General features: G+C 39.0%; 1 long non-coding RNA gene across 2 annotated transcripts in view; it reads left to right on the forward strand.

Moving 5' to 3' along the window:
* The window catches only part of LOC120370942, a 54,989-nt gene extending 29,156 nt beyond the window's left edge, over positions 1–25,833 (forward strand). Inside the window, exons 1-4 of one of the 2 annotated variants that reach the window (XR_005584070.1) lie at positions 7,836–7,913; positions 13,136–13,345; positions 19,850–19,913; positions 25,654–25,833. This is a non-coding gene — a long non-coding RNA (uncharacterized LOC120370942). Of the gene's footprint in view, positions 1–7,835; positions 7,914–13,135; positions 13,346–19,849; positions 19,914–25,653 lie in introns of those variants that run through there. The other variant, XR_005584071.1, reaches the window with a different exon arrangement.
* The last annotated feature ends 499 nt before the right edge of the window (positions 25,834–26,332 follow it).

The raw sequence follows: 26,332 nt of genomic DNA on the forward strand, positions 1-26,332 counted from the left end.
TGGAGCCTGTTTTGCCTTTTGTCACTGTCACCGTATGTTTACTAGATGCCACGGACAGAGGCGATTCTGCAACGCTACACAGCAGCATTCATTTGCTTTTGCATGACAGCAGAGATGGTTATCAGCCATATTGTACCATCTACCATGCCATTGTAAATTGGCATGATGATGGTTACCAGCTGTATTGCATTATACCTTCTGCTGCTGTCATAGGTGCCCCTGGCCGAGATCAGCCGGGGGCACAAAAGACAAAACTGGAAATGACTCCCCGAGTCAATCCCTCCTTTATGGTATCTAAAAATAGAATAATTCCTGCATAGAAGATGGGGCTAGTGTAGTAGAGATCCAGTGTTTCAGAGAACCAGAGAGCACAGCCGCTCTGTGTCAGATTATGCAGGGATGATGAGCTGCTTGGCATTCACAGGGGGTGCTCCTGCAACAACCCCACCTGTTGCTTCCCTCCTCCCCCAGCCTTCCCGGGCTATCGTTGCAGTGTCCCCTGATTTGTGTGCTGAAGTAATGAAGAATGCAGGAATAAGAAACAGTGACTTGTTACTGAAATGAAATGAGGGGAAGGCAGCCTCCAGCTGCTATGATTGTCTAGACAGGACATTAAGCAGTGTGGTGGGAGAGGAAAACAGCATCCTGCTGCTATGACAATCCAGGCAGTACAGAATCTTTTCTTTACACATGAAGGGCGGGGGCTGATGGAGCTCAGCCCCCTGTTGCTATGATGAAGACGGTTAGCAGGCCATCTACTTATGGGCTGATGATGAGGACGGGTACCAGTCGTATTGCACTACACCATCTACAGCAAGGCTGATGATGATGACGACGGATATCAGTCATATTGCACCGTCAGCCACCCAAGGGGGCGGGGGGGAAGGATGCTACAGTACAGTGACGCAGCATCGCGTCTACCAGCAGCATTCAGTACACATAGGGTGACATTTAAAAGAGTCAAGAGACGATTTCTTTTCCTTTTCCTTCTGGGGGTGGGGGAGGGGGGTACATTGATGAACTATGCCCTGAACCGCCGCGGACAATGTGTTTGACCATACAGGTATTGGGAGATCAGCCAAGAATGCAAATGCTTTTCGGAGACTGCAGGAACTGTGGGATACCTTGCGTCCTCAGTCCCCCCTTCCTCCATAAGCGTCCATTTGATTCTTTGGCTTTCCGTTATGCTTGTCACGCAGCAGCGTGCTGACTCTCTGCTACGCCGTCTGTCCAAAGATTTTTTAAAAATACTTTGGACCAGGCGTAACATTATGGTAATTTTCCTAATTAGATGCAGGAGTCACCGAGCGAGATCGCCCTGAGGAGGGTCACTGAAGGAGATAGAGAGTGCATGCTGCGTGAAAGCCAGCACAAAGCAGGGGCCTATGCTGCCAGTATTATGGAGGCAATGCTCCCAGAAAACCTCAATAAAGCCTGGCGCGGAAAATTGTGCTACCACGGAGCACCCAGTAAGGCAGCTCTCCCCAGGAACCTCCTGCGGAGGCTTTTCGATTTCCTCCTGGAGAGCTTCGTGGAGATCTCCCTGGATGATTTCTATTCTATCCCCATAGATATAGAGACCTCCTTTACACATACTTCAGATTCCTGTTATATTAAGAATAAAAGTTTACATGTTTAAAGCACTTACCGACTGCTCCTTCCCCTGATTCAGGGTCCGGGTTCACAGCCGGGGAGGGTTGGTAGGGGATCTCCGTGAGGGTGATGAAGAGATCCTGGCTGTCGGGGAAACCAGCGTTGTAAGCGCTGTCGCCTGCCTCATCCTCCACAAACCCTTCCTCATCTTCCCCGTCCGCGAACATCGCCGAGGAACTGGCCGTTGACACTGTCCCATCGTCAGAGTCCATGGTCACTGGTGGGGCACTGGTGGCAGGCTCTGTAGCGTCCGTTTGCCGCTTTGATTTTTTGGTAGCCTTGTCTGGGGTCCTTGATTTTCACGCGGCGCTGCATTGCATCCCGCCTGTATACTCTGTCTCTCATGGCTTTGGAGACCTTCCCGTAGGTCTCTGCATTCCGTTTTTTGGAGCGCAGCTCTGAAAGCACAGACTCATCGCCCCACACACCGATCAGATCCAAGACTTCCCGGTCACTCTATGCTGGGTCCCTCTTTCTATTCAGAGATTACATGAACTCCTCTGCTGGAGAGCTCTGCATTGCTGCCGGTGCTGCTGAGCTAGCCCCAATGTCCAACCACGAAATGAGATTCTAACTGTCCAGACAGGAAAAGGAATTCAAATTTTCCCGGGACTTTTCCTGTGTGGCTGGTCAGAGCATCCAAGCTCAGACTGCTGTCCAGAGCGTCAACAGAGTGGTGCACTGTGGGATAGCTCCCGGAGCTACTAAGTTTGATTTGCATCCACACCTAGTCTAATTCGACATAGCCATGTCGAATTTAGCGCTACTCCCCTCGTCGGGGAGGAGTACAGAATTCGAACTAAAGAGCCCTCTATGTCGAATTAAATGGCTTCCTGGTGTGGACGGGTGCACGGTTAATTCGAATTAACGCTGCTAAATTCGAATTAAAGTCCTAGTGTATACCAGGCCTTAGGGTCTGTATTCCAACAGCTATAAAAGCCAGACCAAACAAAACTTTTTTGTTTTTTAGTACATGAAATAACTAAGCAAATAAATCAGGCTAAGATAGACACTAAAATTAGCTACAGGCTAACAGCATGCCCATTTCCCAAGGTACCATATATCTGATGGATGATTTAAACATGACAGGTAAATTCTGATCCTCATTACCATTATAAATCGTCTGCTAAATAAATTAGCAGTGTCATCAATAACATCACTATATTTTCCTTCAACAGCACCTGCAGAACAACTTACTGATTTTTTTTTGCTCATTCACTTTGTGGCAGTGATGCTGTTCAGGACAAGGACTGATTTAAAAGATGTAAGACATGATTTTCCTATGATTTTGCTTCCTAAAGAGCTTTTTGGGTGAATGTATTGATGTTTAGATTGTACCGCTGCCGTTGTTTCTATATTTGCTCTTCCCTTCTGCTGCTGCTATTGTTGCACCTCATTCTTGCTCCTTTTTTTCACACAGGCTATGTGGTGATTTTTGTAGGTGGAATAGCAGTTTATGGTTCAGTCTTCCTTTGCTCTACATTTGCCTTATTCCAATTTTGAGATTGTTGGGTTTTGTTTTGTTACTTCTGTTGCTTCTCTCACTTCCCCCACCCGCATTGTTCAAATTTCCTTTTCATTTTTCCTATGCAAAGTTCTATTTGATATTCCTTATGCAAGCAAAATTTCTATTGAAATCGGTTATTCAGTTTGAGTACCTTCACAGTTTTAAATAAAATAAACTTTTAAAACTAATTCTGCCTATTTCTGACAATGTTTTATATAAGTTGTTACTTCTGACATCTGCATGACCTCCCTTGTTTTCCAGACTATGAACTTGCACATAATATTGCCATCAACTGTACATAGTGGAGCAAACAATTTACCCTTTAATTTAACCCCTTCCATATGACCACAGAATTTCTGGCACCATTTCCTGCAACAACACAGGCCTAATCTTGCACAAGTGCAGAGTGCACATAAAATGCTACCAAATTAGAACTGGAGTAGATGATTACATAAGTGCATTGCAGTGGAAAATCACGTCCATTGAGTTCTTTGGTGGTTTCCCATTCAAATATTAGATACTTTTTTCATCATGCAAAAAAGTCTTTTCTCCTCAAATTACTTGTTCCAGAAATCAAGTGTCCAAGTTCACTTGCTCTGTTGGCTGGGAGTACAACTGATCACTTCCTGCATGCAGCTACCTGCACATAGCACCATTAACAATTTTAGACCCATATCATATACAAGTTGTCCCAACTACTCCTAATTCTCCCACAAATATATTCTTTTTTCAATGGACTATATCAGGAAATTGGAAGTTAAAATCTGCTAGATACTGGGTAAAATTTTCAAACGCACCTACATGAGTTAGGAGCCTAAATTCCATTTTCTAAAGTGACTTGGGCGTAGATCAGTGGCGGGCAACCTGTGCTCGTCGGGGTAGTCTGATTGCAGGCTGTGAGACATTTTGCTGACGTTAACTGTCTGGAGCGATGGCTGCCCGCAGCTCACAGTGACTGGGAACAGTGAACTGCGGCCACTGGGAGTTGCAGGGGATTGTGTCTGTGGACAGTCAACTTCAGCAAAATGTCTCATGTCCAACAGTCAGATTACCCTGATGGGATGCAGATTGCCCACCACTGGCCTAGACCTTCAAGTATTTAGGCACCAAACTTTCATTGAAATCAATGGGAATTAATACTTTTGAGCCTACGTTTCATTGAAAGTCAGTGGGTGCTCTTGAAAATTTTACCCATTATTTGTAAAAGCATTTAAAGAGCTTGTCTCCACAGAGATACTCAGGAAAATTAATCCAAATTAACTAAATGTGTGAATTCAAAGTGGATTAGTTAAACTTCATTAAACCCTTGTGTGGACACTCATTCAGAATTAAAGTGGCCTTAATAAAGTTTAGTTTAATTCACTTCCAAAGCTAAATTTAATTAAGCTAAACTGATTTAAGACTACTTTTAATTCTGAATGAATATCCACACAAGGGTTTAATGCTATTTAACTAATACATTTTGAATTCACACATTTAGCTAATTTGGATTAATTTTCCTGAATGTTTCTGTGTAGACAAGCCCTAAGTAACAGTTATTAAATCGCTGATAGAATCCTATCAAAGACAAGACAACATGAAATGAATAGAAGCTGTAAACTACCCTGGGATGCAGTTTGCAGAATAATATCTCACATAATAGGGTCGGCTTCAAAGACAAGCATTCAAGCCTATTGATATTTATGAGAAACTTGTTTACAATTGATGGAACTTTTTGTACATTACCCAAGATTTACCAGCTAGTTTCTTGTTTTGGGCTTAATTTTCCAGAAGTCAGCAAAATTTGAGACACATCTGCACCTTGGTGGAATCATCATCAACAAGACTATTCATTTTCATCATATCTTTCTGGTATATCTCTGTACCTGGCACTGAAGTTACAACATTTCATATATCCCCTCAGTTAACCAGTCTTAGCATAAGTGAAAACCATTCCAGGAAGAGTTTACCGCAAATACAATTAACAGTTCTATAAAAACATACTTGATATTATATATAATATTGATATTGGCTAACACCATATTAGCACACTTTACATATTTCTGTTATCTAGCAGGATATATGTTTTGCCAGACACAGAAACATCTTGTTAGGCTTCAGCACAGATAACATTGTACCTGGTGCATATTTCACAAGCCTCTACAAAGACCCTGAACATACAGAGAATAGAGGTAAAACAGGACAGAGATTGCAACCATTTAGCTATCTGTATAAAGAATTCTGAGAGTACAATTCATGGATACAAAGCATTTTAAAAATATGATATATCCTATTTACTTCTAGCTACCTGCTGTAATTGTACAACACAGATTGTTCAATCACATGTGTAGTTTAGTTACTACATCTGTTTGGAGACCTGATTTCACATTCTACTCTCTACATTGGAAACTGCTCCTGTAGCATCAGAACAGTGATCCACCCCCACCCCCACATCAGCTTTATTCTAATCATATAGTGCTATAGCATATGTGGTTAACATCACTCTCTAAAAGCAGAAAAGACAAGGGCTGAGAAGGCATAAAACTAATATACCCTCCCAAAGAAATGATCTGTCCAAGTCAAAGTTGAGAACTCTACCCATAGATAAGTAGAGGTAAACAGAGGACCTAGTGCCATTGAGCCTCTTTTATTAACATTAGCTACATTTAAAGGAACAACGATGAGGGGAAAGCCCATGGGTAGACAAGATTATTATATTGCAAAAAAGTATTTTTTCCTTTAAATTATTGTAACAAATGCAAAATCCTATTATGTGTGTTTTCCGTAAAAAAAATGTAGCTTTTTTAATGGTCCAATAGTCACATAAAATATGGTTTTAATTTGAAATGAAATAAACTGTGCTTGGCATGGAACAGATCCATGGTATTTTTCATGATGTGAATGAAAAATCTAGAAAAATATTTAAAAATCCTAGAAAATTTTAAAGCAGGAGGGGAAGGCCCTAGTTAACTTATTATAGGAGTTAGTGGTAGAAGGGATGTAATATCTTAAACTTAAGGAATGTCTCCACAAGTAACTTATGGTAACTCATTATAATGTCACAACAGCCAGCATTAAAGATTATAATTCACTGTATTACAAAAGAAGACTTTTATTTGTCAGGGTAAAAGTTAGTCAATAATAATAATTATTAATAAACAACTTAAAGGAATGTCATGGTTGGAATTACCATTTTGAGAAACTCTGTAGTATAACAGCATCTGATTCAGGAATGGTTTATTACCTGCGCTAAAAAAGCAACTAGCAAGGACAGATGAACAGGTTTGGATAAAAGAGCAATGAACCTGAACTTTCACCCAAAATGCAAACCAACCCCAAAATATCTTAATTTTTCAACCCCCAAAAGGGGTTGGTTTGCATTTTGGGTGAAAGTTCAGGTTCATTGCTCTTATATATATATATATATATATACTTTTACTGTTTTCATCATGAGTCTGGTCAGAACTGTGAGAGAAGTTGTAAAATATCTTGAATTTTTTTTATCTTTCTACCATGAACATATGTAGGAAGTGCCAGTAATCTTGCATGATAATAGTTCTCAAATGAAATGTAGCATAAAAAATACATAAAAATATAACTCCAGGCTATAGCTTAACACAAATATTTCTAATGTTTTGGTGTAGTAATGATTGAGTTTTACTAAGAAACATTTCACATTTCAAGGTTTTGTATGTTTCACTGATATGAAATGTCAGATATGGGGGGTGGGGTTGGAAATCCTCAAGCCCATTTTGAGTTTAAATCGCCTCTGAAATTTCTCAGGGTTTTATTATTTTCTGTAAAATTGGTCCAATATTGCAACATTGAAACAAAATACGAAGGCCTCAGACATCAAGAATTTTTAATTTCATTGTACATTCACAACTTTAAAGGGGCTCTCTTCTTATGATCTTTCTGTCCTGTTTTGCTACATCAACTGCTTCAGATATTATGGATAAGTGCCTGAACTTTGGGTACCTGTAAACCAAACTTCACAACCGCATTTCTTCAATTTTGCATATTAGTGATAACCAGCAGGTGACTTTTCTGCAGAAGGAATGGCACTGGAATGTGAAACCTATTGGTTAAAATCAATGGAAGTATCTCTACAATATCAGATTAATTCTTTTGCTGGGCACTGTACCTCGTTCTTGAAGGGATATAGTTAAACTGTGTTCTAATAGGCTTCTTTCATATCTGTAATCCTACACAGAGTTTTGAAAATTGAGTTGACATATTATTGCAGGCATGGGGCCTGATCATGTGTGAAGAGATGCCACTGCCAAAGCTCTCAATGACTTCAGTGGGAACAGGATCAGAACCATGATTAAATACCCAAATTTTAAAGGGTTCACCTACTGAATGAGTACAACTTTTAAAGGGTTATAAAAAGGAGAGAGAGAGAGAGAGACTGGGAGAGAGAGGGAGATAACTGGTCCATATCCACAGGAACTAATATTATTTATTCTCCTTGCCAGGCTCAGAGGCAGTTCTGACTTCTCCCTTCCCCTCAGAATCTGAGCCACTACTGATCTTTCTCTACTGGGGAAGCTTGGCTGCTTTGGCTGGAAATTAACAGGCACAGATGGACTCACCAGCTGCACGTTGTTGGCTTGATAGTAGCTCATGATCTTTAGCAGTGGAAGAAGAGAAAGGGATAGTGAATGTTCGGTGCTGGCATTCAGCATGAGTACCAGAGCTTTTTTTTTTAGTGTTAGATGTTAATTCCCTAGTAATGCTACTTAGAGCAGTTATTCAAGCAACAACAAAGCAGGTAATTTCAGTTGATGGAATAGTGTGATGCAATGGCTCTGAACAACATTCTTTGTTATGGTGTCTCCTTGTGTGTGCATATGTGTGTGTGACTCTCTCTCAGAACTTCAGTTTTAATGTTGGAATTTTCTTTCTTTTCTGTTTCTGATGGTTTAAGCAAACAAGTCCTGGGGACAAAAATCACCAGACAGAGAATTACTTCAGTGTCTTGCGCTACATCAAACTTAAACCCTTAATCTCATCTGGGCAGTGTTCCACACTGGACAGAGCCCTGACCTGGGACTCAGGAAACTTGGGTTCTATTTCTGACTCTACCACTGACCTGTGACCTTGCGTGTGTCAATTCTTCTTTTTGTGCTTCAATTTCCCCACTTGCAAAAATGAGAATAATGATCTTGACTTCCTTTGTAAAACTCTTTGAGATCTATTGATGGAAAGAACTATATAAAAGTTAAGTGTTATATGATTAAAGCATGATAGTTGGGGTCCTTTTGTTATCTCTGCATTTGAATCTTGGAGGTACTTTTTAGAAATACTTCAGGATTGGTTTGGTTTTTGTTTAATGAGAGGTTTTCCTTTCTTCTTTTTTCTTATTAATTTATTTTGAACTGAGATATTGTAAATGAAGAGGTCTCTGCTCTGTTCTTGGTCTTCCAAACGCATATTTGGACTTCTCAGTATGTCTAGTATTCTTATATACACAAATATTCTGGAAAGGGCTAATGGTTTTTTTTTTCCCATTTGGGGCAATTCCCACCAAACTCCATGGGAATCTTGCCATTGACCTCTGGTTTGTTCAGAGCAAAAAGAAAAAGTCATTTATTGTAATAAACAATGCTGTGTGAGCCTCCTCAGAGGCTTTCTTACTTTCTAATACTGATCATATTAATGAAGACAGTTACCCAATTACAATTCAGTCCAAGGAAGTAATGTAAGTTAAAAATGCTTTTAGCTTTACTTAGGGTTGCATTGTAATTTTACAGTCTGCTCTGTGTAAGGGGCCATCTCAGCCACATGGGCCAGTATTTTTGGGTTAGGGGCAGAGTCAAGGATCCACCCATTTCCTGTGCCTGCTCACCCATTTTCCACCCAACTGCATGGGTATGGGAATGACTTTCCCATGAAGGCTGCCCTCCCATCCTGTGCTGTGATCCATGAGGTGGGTAGTTTATGCAAATGAGTAAAATGTGTCTCACCTCCTCAATACCCTGGCAGTGTCATAAAACAGGACCCAATCCTCTCAATTATTTTGTTATGTATAGGAGAACACACTGAATGTAAGATGATTATGAAAATATGGGGACTATCACATTTTGTGCCATGTGCCATGTGTCTTAGCAAAGGTATGCCATACTCTGGTTTGTTCACTGAGAAATTCCACAACCTAGATGTTAAGTCTCAGCTGAAAAAGTTTGTCACAGTATCGTGTTATTTTCATTGATAGGCATAGCATGAAATACCGATAAGCATGCATGCTACCTGCAAGGTTACTGTACTGATAAGTACTACAATTTGTCATTTTCAGAACAGGATATGGGGAATAGTGGCATGCATGTGTGTGTGTATATACACTTACACAGTAAATTATACTTTCTGTTCATATTTCTTGGTTAAACTCTGGCTTGCAATTTTAACCAACAATTTTGCATCTCTCACCTATGAATCTCAGTAATTATGATGGCATATGTTGTGTCTAAAAAAGAAAAGGACATGAGACCATAGTGATATGGACAAGCAAGGTGGAAGCAGGTGGTAGATAAAAAAGCGCATAATTAGAGACCCATGTAGGGCCATGGGTTAGACACTGATTATATCTGGCAGATATGAGACCCTAACTGTGTTTGGCAAACAGAAAAAAACCCATATGTGAATGTGAAATATGAAAATGTAACACAGAAACAGAACTTCTGAAGACCTCTACTCCCAATTGCATGTAGAGATGCACATTTTTTAGCTATTCCTTTTTGTAGAAGAAAGTTCATAATTTTGTCTGTTTCTGGATTCAGTAAGAAAAAAAGAAAAATACCTTGTTTTCCCATGAAATTGGATGAACAATTATATATTACTGCAGGAAGGGAATTGTTTTTCATAAATAGTTATCTTAGTTGTGATATTCTTCACCATTTTACTCAAATCTGGTAGCTGCTGTTACTTTTTATCAAGCACCAAAGAATTGCGTGTTAGTAGTAGTAACTACATATTTGAATCAGCATATGAGAGCATTAGCTTATAATATCACATCACATTTCTGTGATTAAGAAGCTTTATATCAAGGCTTTTCACTGACTATTACAAAATCTGTGGCTTGCTCTAAGTTATTAGATATTGAAGTAGTTCATATTTTTATGCATTATAGGAAGCATGAAAAGTATTAGCTACAGAAGGCTTACTTTAAATTTATTTTAGCATTTTGAAAATGGCTTTCACTTCTTCATCAATGTACTTGTCAAGGGATCCCATTACATTAAGTCTGATAAATAAACAAGATAGCATATTGCACTGGCTATGTAACAGGCCTGTTTGACAGTGAAACATTTTGAAATGCATACTTGACAAAAATGAAAAAAAAAATGAAAAATGACTACAAGCCCATATTATGTGCCAAATGACCAACTGTAATGATTGATAGACCTATTTAAATGAATAATTGTGCTTTGTACTGAACAAGTATACTTTATACAATAGCTATGTATAGCGCAGCTGGGAAACCTTATTTGGAGATGTAAAAGACAACTGAAAAAAAAAAAAGAAGAATGGATAACCCAGGCCACACTACAAGATAAAGCATGCACTCTACCTGGAATTTCTGGTGAAGTTATAAATTATCACAAAACTCAAATGTTTTATGGGGTCAGGAGAAACTGCTGGATTTTCTTCTTGCTTCAATATTCTTTCATTTAAAAATATAATTATATTATATGGTTCAGAGGGAATAAATAACTAGGCTGCACTGACATTTATGAAGTCACTTTTTTTTCCTTTTATACAAGCTTAAGTTTTGTTTTAAATATTATTTGTTCTGCAGGCCCTTTTTAGATTCTCAAATTAGATTAGAGAGTGCATGAAGTTTCCAAGAACAGTTTACCTTATTGAATTCTTCCCAATATGACAATTGGCAAAGGAGTCTGGAAGCATCAGCTCCATACTAGACCTGGGCAACAATCTCTTAGGCATTTTTTTTTCACTGAAAAAATGCAGACGTGGGTCAACTGAAACGTTTCACAAATTTGTGTCAAATTCACCAAATTATTTCAGCTAGAAACCAAAAATCAGAAGAAGTTTAAATGTCTATTTTGACAGTTGGAAATGAAACATTTAAGCTTTTGAATCAAAACACATTCTCACTGATTTTTTTAAAATATTAATATTTTTAAAAGGTTAAAAAGCTCAAACAAAATTAAACATTTAGTTTTTGATCAGATAAAACACTTCATTCAGTATAAAGGGATTAATTTTTTTTTTACTCTTGCTGAATTTAAAAAAAAACTGTTTGGGGTGAAACTATTTAAAAAAAAAATAAAAATTGACCACTGTATCTAAAAATGGTTACTATAGTTCTACTCCATGGTCCTTACCCAGACCCTCACTTTGCTTGCTAGCCTTCTATTTTATTCTATTTCTCCCATTATTCCTCTCCCCCACTTGCACACCCATTTCTCCTGAGCTCCCCTCACAACTGTCTATTCATTCTGGTTCTCTGTCCCCTTCCATAAGATTTGCCTACTGGGTTCAGCAGAAAACCCGAGGAAAAAATGATATTAAATATGCATATGAATTACATACATTCCACCCATCAGTCTTCTTCTCATCCTAAACTTCTAGCCCTGAGTCCTGTTATTCATACACTTCTGTTCTCTCTTTTATTATATTCATGCTGCCATCTTCTCCACACAAATACTAACACATACACTCCCAGCCTAAGTTCCCTCTAAGCTGCGTGGCCGCCCAGCAGACTGTCAAGGGCCCGTGCCTCCAGTGCTGCACTGCTCCTGCCCTCTGCCTTGGAGCCCCTAGCCAGCTGCTAGCCTCCTGCTTGCTGTGCAGGATGCGGGGAGGGAGTGGGTCACTCATGTCAGGGTACCCCATCTCCACAGGGGGCGGGGATGAGTACGACAAGGCTCAGGAGTGGGACAGAGGGAGCCTACTGGAGGCTGCTGCTGTGTCTGAACAACCAAGTTTCAGACTGGTGAGTGCAGATTTACTTGAAAGGGAAGCATACTTAAAGGGGCAATGAGTCTCTCTCTCTCTCTCTCTCTCACCATACACACACACACACACACACACTGTCTGTCTCTCTCTGTCTGTCTCTCTCTTTCATACTCACCTCCCAACACATACTTGTATTATTCTTTCAAAGTGTGTTTATTTTAGTTTTTTGACTGGTCTATGAATTTCATAATTTTTATTTCTCTCTTACGCTTAGATCTTTGAATAATGAGTTCTAAAATGCCTAACTTGTCTTGGATGGAGTAATGATGGTATTATTTTTATATAATTATGGTAACTTTTAGAAAAATATATATTATATCTAGGTTTTTTGTTTCCACTGGTAGTGCACATCTGCACATTCCCTCGATATGGTGCACATAACACAATTCATTCTGTACATGGATGGAAAACATTACAGGGAACACTGCTTCCAGCTGCACCTTTCTCTCAATCATACACACAGCTACCATTGCCCAATTATCCCACAGAAGAGCATGTAAATTACTGAGAATGCTCAGTGACTGGCTGACAGGTTAGTATGGGGAGCTGCTATTAAGACCAAGGCAATATTATTTATCTGACATATTGTCAGCTCAAAGAGCCTAGGAAACATATTCCCATGCTTAGTGATCCATAAATGGAAGCAGACTTTATCCTTGTGATGGGGCAGCTGCCCCTCACTGGCAAAAAAGGGGTTAAAAGCAGCCCTAGGGAGGCTACCCCAGAGGCAGCCAATCAGGGCCAAGTAGGCCCATATAAAAAGGGAGCTGCAAGGTGAAGGAAGGCAGTTTTCTGCTGGGAGTCCAGGGAGCAAGGACTGTGTCCCTGAAAAGCCAAGAGAACTGTCAGCACCCCTAGACAGAGCAGTGCTGCAAGCAGGGGCTGAGAAAGCCAGACACACCTCCAGGCTGGCTGCGGGAGGGTTGCAGACTGATACCCTGATAAAAGGGTAAAGAGGGTGCTGGAGCCATGCAGGAAGTGGCTAGACCATGGACTGCGGTTTGTCACTGGCAGGAAGTGGCTGAAAAGTGGACTGCAAGTCCCCCGGAAGTGGGGAGCACAGTGTGTGGCATGGCTGGAGGGCTGTGTTGCTGAAGAGGACGCTGCGTTCCTTGGAGAGATGTGGGTCCAAGCGTGAGAGTCACAGCAGCAATACGCCATCCAAAGGGGGTGCTCTCAACCACAGAGCTAATTCTCAAGACAGGCTGAGGAAGCGCCAGAGTGGTAAGTGAACCCTGTTACAATAGCATGCTAGTTGCCTCATTATTCTGGTTAGATTGTTGCCAGCAGATTATCATACCTGGTGTGAGGGGGGGAAAATGTACACTAATGAAGGACACAATCCAATGAGGTGCTGAATTTCTGTTACTAGGTCCTGAGAGGTCTCAGCTCCCAGTGCCTTGAGGGCACTAATCTCCATGTAAAACCTAGTCTGTAAATGCAGTCACCTTAAAGATTCTCAAAAAAACTCCTAGAAGGCTGGGTACTCTGGTAATAGCAGTGCAAAATTCTCAGCAGGGGCCAAGGGTGGCTCTAAGACTGTTTTTGTATGCCTTCAATCCCAGGGCCATTCCCAAGCTGCTTTATGTTCAGTTGACTCAGTGCACTAGGAGTATTCTGGCCAGTGTGAGGCTTGGTAAAACACAGAAACTGTAGAGAGAGGTTGGAAGGGAAACAGCTCCTACTACATAAGAAGTCCTCAAGCAGCCAGTTAAGTGTGCTTTCAGGATTCTTTGCCTCAAGTTAGTCACACCACAGCTTGCTCACCTTTAAGGAAATAAGACTTAAGCTCACAGAAAGGTTTCAAATTTGGAAGTTCTTGGAAAAAGAAAACCTAAAACTTCTTTGAGTTTGATTTGTTTTGAGGCTTTATTTCCAAGTTTCCTTGATGGATTTATTTTCTTGTACAGAGATGTAATCATCTTGACAACATATCAGATCTCAAAATGTCTAATATCTTAGTGTAACAAATATAGACATAAAACTTGTTTTACTCAACTTATTTTAGTCTGGGGGACCTGATTCTCCTCTCTCTTAAACTACTTGAAATGGGGAAACAATGGGGTAACATTGGTGTGAGAGGAGATTCTGACCTTGATTCATAAAAGCTTTTAGTTCTGTCTTTATTTTCCATAACTGGAATGGGGATTACTAGTCTAGTGAACAGAGAGCCCAGCAGAGGGCAAGTAGACCAGTATTAGAGCCAAATGAGTCCTTTTCTGGGAACTCTCAAATAAAGATACATGTGAACTTGCAAAGTTATTGTTTAAGTGCCATTGAAAAGCCAGAAGTGGAGCAGAAGACGAGCAAGATTTTACCTTTGGAAAAAAAAAGAATCCATGTTTATTATTAAAGCAAACATAATTATTTCACAAAAAACTGCTAATTGCTAATTTGACATCAAAGCAAAACTTGGCGGAGACTCCCCTCTCCCAACAGGCAACTTCTCTGAAGTAAATAGACAATTATGTTGTCAATTAGCAATGGCATGGCAGATAGATCTGTTTTTCAAATCCTCATATACATCATGGGTTAAAAAATCTTACTCAAAAAGAAGAAAAGAGAAGGCACAGAGAGAAATAATCCAGTGGAGAAAATAGGACAAAGAGAAAAAATAGACAGGAGTTGGGGAAAGAATTTCATTCTAATGAAAACACTAATACAGAGAATTGGATTCTGATATCTTTACTGATGTTGACTAGTATCTTACTCAGTTGACTTTAATTCATGTACTTTGTTAAGCCCTTACTAAATTGTGTCCATCTAGAACACCACAGACCTTTGCACTGGCATGATTTTCTATCCGTGGTAGTTAAGCACGCCACCCTTTAGTTAGAGGGCTCTCTTTAAAAACAGGTGTAAATCTGAGACAGAAGTTGATAAACACTAACTATTTATGGAGCTCTCAAAACTAACTAAAGAGGGTCTCAAAGAAATGGTACGTCATAGATTTCCCTAGTCATACTTCTGTCTGCTTTAGGCTATTGGACAAGTCAAAGATTGGCAGTATCCTAATACATTATTAAATACTTAATTATGACTGAAAAAACAAGAACACTTTTTTGGTGACTTTCCCAATTCACTGGTAAAATTTTATGGAGTAACTATGAACAAAATCCTATAGGAATCCTATACATAGAACACTTTCATTTTTATTATTTTTAAACGTATTTATGCATGTAAACTTCCCCAGTGCCAAGCAATTTTCTTTTTGTACAGCATTTTAAGATATTAAATTCAACACCAGATAAATACAGTTCAAATATTTTGAAAATAATAACAAAAACACAAGGAAAAAAGTTTAGATTTGAAAACCTGCAAGTCTGCACAGGTCAAATTCTGCCCTGTGGTACACAGATGTTAAGTTGGCAGAAGAACACTTTTTTCCTTTGAGCTGGCTGTTCCAAGTGATTAATTTTAAGGGAACAATCTAGACTGGTTCTCTCCCTCTTGTTGGAAAAAAAATTCAAAACAGTCCAGCATCTATGAAACACCAGAGTATAAACTGTTGAGAATAACTCCATGAATTTCACTTAATTTTTTTATTAGGTGCTGTATATTCTCAGTTCAGTCAGTGGGGCGTTAGCCATACAACTGCATTAATACTTATGAAAGCTGGATTTTAAAGTCAAGCGAATTGAATCAAATTCTGTGCTGACTATGTATTATATAAACAAATATGATTTATAGATGGGGGGAGGGCTGTGCTTATTTAGTCATCAGTGTTAATGTCAAAATGTGTTAAATTATCACAATGTGGCCTCTAAAATGCCACAACATTGGCCTAGTCTTGCCTCTGCTGAGGAAAATTTAAATTTTAGAACTGAATTCAAAAGGAATAAGGTGGAGCCCTATTTTCATGAACTTACAGTAAGAAAAATTATAGAATCTCAATACTGGCGCGATAACTGTTGGTAAATGTTGACTTTTAAATATCACTGTGTGCTTTGAATGGATCCCTAAAGGAATTTCCATAAGTCTATTTTGCTTGTATAAAACTTCCTTTAGTTTAGGTTCATGACTTCTGCTTAATATGTATAAGGGTTGGTCAACACTAAAAAGTAATGTACGTTGGAAAACATAATCCCAGCTGTACATACAAAATGTCTGGGTTGTAAATAAGCTGTTACCACTCAAGAAAGAGATTGTGGAGTCATCATGGATAGTTCTCTGGAAACTGGGCTAGAAGACCTCTCAAGGTCCCTTCTAATCCTATGAGTCTATGATCTGCTCGATGTACAGCAGCAGTCAAAAGAGCTAACAAGGTTAGGAACCATCAGGAAAGGGACAGATAAGACAGGAAAAAAATATCATAATGCCACTATATAAATCCATGGTATGCCCACACTTTGAATACTGTGTAAAATTCTGTTCACCCCATCTCAAAATAGATTAGAATTGGAAAAAATACAGAGAAGGGCAACAAAAATTATTAGGGGTAGGAAACAGCCTCCATATGAGGAGAGATTAAAAACATTGGGACTGTTCAATTTAAAAAAGATGACAAATAGGTAATGTGGAAGGAGGTGGGAATAGGATAGAGGTCTATAATCATGAATAGTGTGAAGAAGTGAAAAAGGAAGTAATTACCCCTTCATGTAATACAAGAACCAGGTGTCACCCAATGAAATTAACATAAGAAAATACTTCACATAATGCACCGTCAACCTGCAGAACTTGTTGCCAAGGGATCAGGGGCAGCTCTAGGAATTGCGCCGCCCCAAGCAGGGTGGCACGCCGCGGGGGGCACTATGGCGGTCGCCAGTCCCGCGGCTCCGGTGGACCTCTGGCAGGCATGTCTGCGGGAGGTCCACCGAAGCCGCGGGACCAGCAGACCCTCCGCAGGCATGTCTGCGGGAGGTCCACCGGAGCCGCCTGCCGCCCTCCCGCGGCACGCCGCCCCAAGCGCACGCTTGGTGCGCTGGGGTCTGGAGCCGGCCCTGATTCAGAAAAGAATCAAATAACACTGTTTAAGTCTAGGCCATGTCTACACTACAGAGCTGAATCAGTATAACTGTCACTTAGGAGTGTGAAAAATCCACACTCTGAGCGATGTAGTTATATCAACCTAACACCCTGTAGAGGCAGCATTGTCGATGGGAGGTGGATTAACTATGCTGAGGGGAGAAGCTCTTCCATCTGCATAAGAGCTTCTTCACTTAAGTGCTACAGCTGTGCTGATGCAGCATTTTAAGTGTAGACCTGCCCAGAGTCCATTGTTTCCCTTTTCTTTCCTTCCTCTTTCCTTCCTACTGTTTGTTTTTATGAGTGGGTAAAATCTTGTTATAGGCTGCATTAGAACCCTCTGCTGAGGTTGATAGGTCTGAATTTACCCTTTAATATAACTGTAAACATAAGCCACACCCAAACCGAAAGGTCTATGCGAACCTGCCCAAGAGCTTTTTGGGCTGAGTATTGTTTTGTGTAGGTGTGTGTGGGCTCAAAAACACTGATACTGAGGTCACAAAAAGATCAAAGAGAGGCAAAGAAAAGGAAGCAAGAAAGCTAAGCAGGAGCCTGTGAGCACAGTGTGACTGGAAAAAGCTGGAGATAGCTGCTGGATCTGGTGTTGGCTACAAGGACTTGGGGAAACTGCTCCACTTTTTGATTGGTTCCTTGTGCATTCAGAGATTCAGGACTTTGTATGCTCCTTGTCAATAAACAGAATTGTATCAAAGAAATACACCAATTTCTACTCCCAGCTGGTTCACCTATGGAGTCCTAAACTTTGACTAGCTGTTTGGGTCCAAAAAAGGGGGCAACAGTTTGTTGTATTCAATTTGTCTTGTCTTTCATTAGACTGTAAGCACTTCAGGGAGGTACTGTGTCTCGCTCTGTGTTTGTACAGTGCCCTTGGTCACCATTGTAGCACAACTAATTATTATGATCAGAGCAGTTTAAAATATTGATGTAAAGTTTTGAAAATTAAACATCCTAAAAGGAGCAGATCAAATTTTATGTGATGATAGAGAATCTGTGCTAGTAGTATATTGTGTGTACAGAGACTAAATTAGTACTGTCGATGCTTTGCAAATGTAGTATGGTAACACAGCAGACTAAGAGCTTGATCCTGAGAATGTTTACTACTGAGAATGTGGCTTGCTATTGTCACTAAACCCATTCAAATCTGTGTATCGGACCTCAGATGGCTAGATGACTAGTGTCACCTCAGCTAGCAGGTTTACCTTAGGCTGCATTAGGATTTATTTTTACCCATCTCTCCCCTATCCCATATAAGGGAAGGGGTGAAGCTCTGTGGGTCCCTAGGAGCAGCCCATAGAAGAAATTGTGACTAAGGAGGCCACAGTTTCTTCCCTGGCCCTCTTTGGTTCTGAGGGAAAGTAAGTTGCTGCAGCTCTTTGTAGGATGCAGTTTACTTTTTTTTTATGCCAGAGTATCTCTCCTTCCCAACATGTTAAAGGGTATGAGGCACAATTTCAGCTGTTCCCAACTTTGTTACTTTCCCCCAGCTCCAGCCCACTTGATCATAGCATCCCCCTGGCAATTTCTAGGCTCTGTCACCTTGTACATCTAAATCCTTAGTTACAAGAGTGCGACTTACATGATAAATTTGACAGTATTAGCATGAAGCTTCTAAAGGATCCTTCATCATTACTACTGGATGTTTCATTGTTTATATTTCTGAAGGACAGATAATCTGGCATTTGTCAAAAGGAGACAAAATCCCCGGCCATTGCTAATTTACTCATTTGGCAATAACAACAGCATTTTAATTTATAATTAATATTTGTGGGTAATAGATCCAGTAATGTATTAACTACAGAGATAAAAGGCATAATGTTAACAAATAATTTGAGAGCAGAGTAAATTTCATTGATTTTATTTTTTATAGAACCATGCATAAATTACTGGAATAGGAATGCAAAGTTAGAGAGCTCAAACAATCAATATATTTATTCATTGGGCCAACTTCTTCAAGTGGGCCACAGAGGGAGAACAAGCAAGCTTCCATTACACGACCACTGTGCTAGCCTTTGTATAAACAGAAGGATTAAATCTCTCCTTTTCCACATACATTCATCATGGTCTGTAATTGCTTAGAATAGAGAGAATCAAGCTGAAAAGGAAACTGTTGAGCTGGCCTTTTCGCTTCCAGTTTAAACTTGCATCAGATCTCAGAATTTTTACCATTTAAAACATGTTAACGTCGTACAAAACAGAATTTGCTCTGATAAGGCTTTTGATTCTTTTTCTGAAATAAGTGCAGTGATTGAACAAATGTAAACGTGAAAAGGCCCTTTCTACTCAGATGCCCATCCAGCATGCAGTTAAAATACTGTTCATAGGCAGTAAACTGATTGCTTCTTTGCTGTACTTGGTCTGTGATGATCTAGAAAAATTGTTATTCTGCTTAACCCTTTATGTGCTTCTAAGATGTGCATATCTTCAGTGAACAAGCACTCCTCTGGCCCCTTGCTGCTCTAGAAACTGTAATGTGTTTTCTTATGGAAGGTAAGGGGCCAAGGCATGCCAAAGGAAGAGCATGCAAGGAATTAATCTGTGAAAATAGATGGTTGAGTGACTATTCTTCGTCGCTCTGTCTTTCTGATACTGAAGTGTTTTCCTTGTAAATATAGGGATGCTAAAGTGTATAACAGAATGAATATTCTCTCTCTCTCGGAAGGTTATTGTATGTTTAATTTATTTATACAGAGAGGCTTTTTTAAAATTCACTCAGTCTTGACTAAGATTTGTTTTTTCAATTAGCTGTCATAGCCGCTGCAGAAAATACACCTGATGCATACTCTTCATATTTCAGAGTCCTACTACGGTGAGTATGTCTGATGCCCAAGAAGAACTAAATATTTTGATGATTATTAAGGATGTCAAGCAATTTAAAAGATATATATTCTTGATTAATTGCACTATTAAACAATAATAGAAAACTATATGAATATTTTTGGATGTTTTCTACATTTTCAAATATATTGATTTAAATTACAACACAGCATGCAAAGTGTACAGTGCTCACTTTATATTTTTATTATAAATATTTGTACTGTAAAAACGATAAACAAAATAAATAGTATTTTTCAATTCAACTCATACAAATATCACAGTGCAATCTCTTTATTGTGAAAGTGCAACTTAGGCCACGCCTACACTACCCGCTGGATCGGTGGGTAGTAATCGATCTATCGGGGATTGATTTATGGCGTCTCGTCTAGATGCCATAAATTGATCCCCAAATCAACGCCTGTAGTCAACCTCGGCAGGAGGAGTAAGCGGAGTTGATGGGGGAGCCGCGGCGGTCGACTTGCCGCTGTGAGGGCGTCCAAGTAAGTTGAACTAAGATGCTTTGACTTCAGCTACGCGAATAGACCAGTGTAGACCAGCCTTTACAAATGTAGATTTAATGTAATGCTCCACATCCTGTCCCTCTCAGATTTTGGAAGGCATTTCAGATTCTTAACTTTACCCACGATTTATCTTTCGAAATCTCCCATTGGTACCTTTTCATTTTGTCAAATCTGCAGTGAAAGTTTAGCATATCTGTCCACTCAGTCCTACTTCTTGTTTAGCCAACCGCGAAGAAAAACCATAATGCTGCCCGCTTCTTATTTACAATGTCCCCTGAAAATGAGAACAGACATTTGCATGTCACTTTTGTAGCCGGCATTGCAAGGTATTTACATGCCAGATTTACTCTAAACATTTGTATGCCCCTTCACGCTTTGGCCACCATTCCAGAAGACATGCTTCCATGCTGAAGATACTAATTAAAAAAAAAGTGTTAATTACATTTGTGACTGAACTCCTTGGGGGAGAATTGTATGCCTCCTGCTCTGTTCTACCCACATTCTGCCATATAGTTCATGTTCTAGCAGTCTCGGATGATGACCCAGCACGTTCTTAATTTTAAGAACATTTTCACTGCAGAATTGACAAAATACAAAAAAGGTATCAATGTGAGATTTCTAAGGATAGCTACATCACTCGACACAAAGTTTAAGAATCTGAAGTGCCTTCCAAAATCAAAAAGGAACGATGTGTAGAGCATACTTTCAGAAGTCTTAAAAGAGCAACACTTCAAACTGCAGAACCTGAACCACCAAAAGAGAAAGTCAGTCTTCTGCTGGTGGCATCTGACTCAGATGATGAAAATGAACATGCGTTGGTCTGCACTATTTTGAATCATTATTGAGCAGAACCCATCATCAACATTGACATGTTCTCCGGTGGTTGAAGCATGAAGGGACATATGAATCTTTAGCACATCTGGCATATACATATCTTGTAACACCGGCTACAACAGTGCCATGTGAATGCCTGTTCTCACTTTCGGGTGACATTGTAACCAAGAAGCAGGCAGCATTATCTCCTGCAAATGTAAACAAACTTGTTTGTCTGAGCGTTTGGCTGAACAAGAAGTAGGACTGAGTGGACTTGTAGACTCTAAAGCTTTACAGTGTTTTATTTTTGAATGCAGGTTTTTTTGCACATAATTCTACATTTGTAAGTAACTTTCATAATAAAGTGATTGCACTGCAGTACTTGTAATGGGGGAATTGAAAAATACAATTTCTTTTGTTTTTTTTTACAGTGCAGATATTTGTAATAAAAATAAAGATAAAGTGAGCACTGTACATTTTGTATTCTGCATTGTAATTAAAATCAATATATTTGAAAATGTAGAAAACATCCAAAATATTTAAATATTTGTTATTCTATTATTGTTTAACTGTGCAATTAATCACAATTATTTTTTTTAATCATTTGAAAGCCATAGCTGCTATTGTATTATAGCAAAGGAGGTTTAGGTTGGATATTAGGAAAAACTTCCTAACTGTCAGAGTAGTTAAGCACTGGAACAAATTGCCTAGGGAGGTTGTGGAATCTCAGTCATTGGAAGTTTTTAAGAATTGTTTAGATAAACACTTGTCAGGAATGGTCTAGTTATTATGTAGTCCTGCCTTGTCTTGACTTGTATTGCGGTCCCTTCCAGTCCTACACTTCTATGATTCTATGTAGTGTGAATCCCTATATTCCTTGGAGACAGAGGTTTAAAATGCAGCAAGGTAAGCAGTGCCCATTGTCTTTCAAAGGGTGTCTTGAGGGTGGGAGGAAAATCAGGCCCTATAAATGTGAGCTCAGGCTCTTTAAATGTGTTGTTACAATTCTGTGATTCTGAATTGTATTTGGCATAGTGAATGGAAAAATTCAGCTCTCTCAGCTTTATCCTATCTACAGTACATCAAACCCCCACTATACGTATGGCCTGCCCTGAAGAAATATGATTACAAGCATATACACTCTGTCAGGATTATTTTGATTGTTTTATAGGAGCATTTGCTTGTGCTACTGACTAATCTGGAGATGGCACATCCATTTCATAAAGTCTGATTTTTCAGGGGACTACAGCTATTTGAAACCAGGCACATAAGATGTTAATCTAGGGGCCAATTTTATTTCATTCTGTTTCAACAAATTTGGTTCGGCTGTTTTTCAATGAGAGAACTTTTTTTTCCCCACCAAGAATTCTGTGTACTCAACTTTACTTTAGAACCATGTTTTTGGCAAGTAACTCGTAGATAGAACTAATTTTCCCATCTAATTATTATTTTGAGTGCCAGGATAAGAGATCTTTCTGTGATAATTTACAAGCCTAGTATTAGAATTACAAATCTGCATTGCAAACTTGGCACCATACCTGCTCATTGTTTTTGTTTTATCAGCTCTATAGATTTAGAATTATTTGGCCCAAAACTGAATTACTCTCTTTAAATGTGAATACAACCAAATGACCAGTGAGGTTCTGTATTGAAAGCATAGTTAGTTATTTAGTTAGTATCCATTACGTTCAGGCATTTAGGGCAGGACGAAGCTCCTCCACTTCTGTCTGTTTCTGGAAGCATAGTAGCACATAATAAAAATTTAGAATCTTATCTGACAAATAATTTGGATAGTATTGACTAAAGTGAATTGTGGGATTGCACATAACTTGGATTGGATGTGTAATGAAAATGGTGCTTAATTCCATTTTTTTCAACTATGCCAAGAGAAACATCGAAAGTATTTCTAAACAATTTGATTCCACTACTCTTCTGTCTGAATTGGGTCCTGATAGTAAGTGATACAGCTTTCAAATAAAAGCAGAGGAAATGGAGGCTTGGCCTTAATCAATATTTTTTTTCCTATGTGGTAGTCTAATTACAATTTTGCATTCCTGGGTTTCAAAATAGAAATGTCATTAGCACAATGAATATTTATCAGATACAGTGACTGGATGTAGGAAGCACTGGAAATCTCCTATGAGCTTTTTTTTCATGAAATTTTCACCCCAGTTTTTCAAGATAAGAAGGTTCTGAGAGTTCATATAAGGACTTATACCCTGCAAAAGTTGCACAAGTGTTTAACTTTGTACACTGTGATTAGTCTCAAATAGACTCCATTGGGACTTCACACTGTGTAAAGTTAAACACCTAGATAAGTCTTTTCAGGATTGAGGCTAAGGCTTGCATAAGCATCCTTTCTATAGTTTTTAAAGCCAAAAGAGGTCATTGGATAATCTGATCTGACCTCTTCTAGAGCACAGGACACAGGATTTCATCACAACGAAAGCATCCAATCTTAGTATGAAGACTGAGACATCTAAATTGAGCTTCTAAGTATTATGAGACGCACCTATCAATAATTAGTATTATCCAGATCAGAGAACAGATGTGCCATTAACTCTGAGGGCCTGATTGAAAGCCCATTGAAGTCAATGGAAAGACTCCTTTTAATTTCAATGAGTTTTGGAATAGGTTTATGATCACTAGTGCAGTTGTGAGATTTGGGCCATTGTGATTAGGAACCATAGAAACAAAACTTCCTTTTCTTTCTCCACTCTTACTAAATAGTCATATGCTTAGTATATTTAATAAGTCTAAAAACATTTTAAAATGCTACTTCCTTAGAAGGACTGGAGAACCTAATACAAAGAAAATAAGAGTAAAAGGTAAGGATTAGCAAATCTTTAAGGATGCTGCAAAATGTGTCTCCTATCATTCTAAAGCATGTTTTCTTCCTTTTGATGCTGTTTGGCAGAAACAACAAACAATACTAGAAAATTATATTCAGATAACATATGTCCCTGAGGGAAATAAGGATCAGTCTGCAGAATATAACAAAATTAAATAATTTAAAAAGAGTTTGTATCATACTTTACATACAACATGCATTACAATTACATGTGATATTAACCCATATGGCAAACTTCAAACAACCCATAGAATTTCAGTTCTGCATGCAATCTGGTCATATTAGCTTTCCAAGGAATGCTTAGAATGTATTATGACATGCGTATGTCCCAGCTTCTTCTGCAACACTTGTAAGTAGTGACATATAGCAAAGTGCATACTTAGACAGTGTTCAGTTTCTCTTTTCCATATTGAACCAATGTACCCAGATGCTCCCTTATTTCTTCTCTGCTCTTGGCCTCTAAGATTTCTCTTTCAGCTCCTTTTATTTTCTTCCCTGGCATTTGCTTTATTTCAGTTTCGCAATCTTCCGTAAAAATGAAGTATCGCTTCTTGCACACACAAAAAAGACCCTAATAGGTTCATGCTGTTTTTCTGTCCCCACTGGAGAACACTGTCAATCCAGGATTTTACATTGCCAATTGCAATGAATATCAAGTTATGCTGAAATATGAATTGTGTATATCAGTACCACTGCAACATAAGGGATTGCTAATAAATATTTACATGAAACTCTATTCTGTGTGAGGGCCTTTCTCAATATTTGTTATCTACACTGACTTTGATCTCAGTGGGGGGAAAAATAGATACTCTTGTCTTATGTTAAATTGTGTTTTGCATTTAGCTGGAATACCTTTTATTTATTTAACTGACTATTTTCATAGGAGATGAGCACAGTTGGTTACAGCTAGGAATAGTGATGGCAAGGGCATTGCAAGCTTCTTCATGTAATGCTACCAATGCATTTTAAAGTTGTACTCTGGCAACTGACTCAAAAAATGGCAACATGAGATTGTTTGTTGTCCTCTGAGTGATTCCCAGGTCAAATATGTTCAGTTTTATAAATAAAATGTGTTTTTCTAACTGCCAGCCTGGGCTCTGAGAAAGAGCTCAAGTTCTCTCCATCTTGTATATCACCACCAGAAATAAAAGTTCTGTAGGCCGAATTAGTCCCTTGGCTAAATCTATGTGATCCTGTTGTCTACCCTCAGGGACTTGTGCAGCCCTGGTGCTTTCAGTTTGCTTGTACCTGTGAAACTGATTGTGACTTATTAACAATTTTGTTGATAGTGAGCTAGATTCTATTCCATTTCTTGACTCGTAGCTCTGTTGGTTCTGCAGAATGGTTTAACAGAATTAAAAACAAACAAACAATGCCCGTCCCTCCCCCTCCCCCAAAAAGCTGACTTCTTTGTATCTCAGAAGAAAGCAGATGTACACAAAAAGAACAACTCTGTGCATAAGAATGTGCCAGGTTTACTTAGTTGTTTACCGAGTTTAATTGCACTTTGATATTGATGCACAACACCTCTACTGTTTTATTCCTAGACTTTTATGAGCCAGGAAATCCAGTTGCTCCATTGTAGATGTTGGTTTGGTTTTGTGGACAAATATCAACTGAAATAATGTCAAGAGAAGAAAAAGAGGCTACTTGGCTTACCTGCTTGCCAACTTGTGAAGAAACTACAGTGGGAGGCAGCTGAAAAGAGGGAAGGAAGAATCAGTGAAGGCAATGTGGCTCTTATTGAGTAAGGTACTACTCTGCAGTGTCTAATATACATTGATATAACAAAATAAATAGTTAAAGATTTATCATGGTGTCCTTATGGATATGTGTAGATCACAGCATGCTAACTGTGGAATGAACACTGAATTTTTTAATGTCAATTTGTAGTTATTGTGGGCGGTGGAATTGTAGGGAACAGTTATTAGTGAAGTCTATAAATTGGAACTTTCAAGGTTATGACTGTGTATTGAAATATTAATGTGCACAATAGATATAGCAGTCAGCCTAGTAGAGATCAATAATAATAATAGAATGCCTTATTCAAAGTTATGTGAGTGCCAATTAATTTAAGCAAATAAATGGAGAGAGTGAGATATTGTAAATGACAGATCTTGGAAGGAAAGAAGAATGACCAAAGTAGGGAATGTGAGTAAGAGGGAAATAGGTAAGCATTCAAGCAGTTAGAAGGACAATGACAAACTGGTTATTAATGCATGCATG

Source organism: Mauremys reevesii, linkage group 8, assembly GCF_016161935.1.
Source record: "Mauremys reevesii isolate NIE-2019 linkage group 8, ASM1616193v1, whole genome shotgun sequence".
In the NCBI taxonomy this organism is placed as follows: Eukaryota; Metazoa; Chordata; order Testudines; family Geoemydidae; genus Mauremys; species Mauremys reevesii.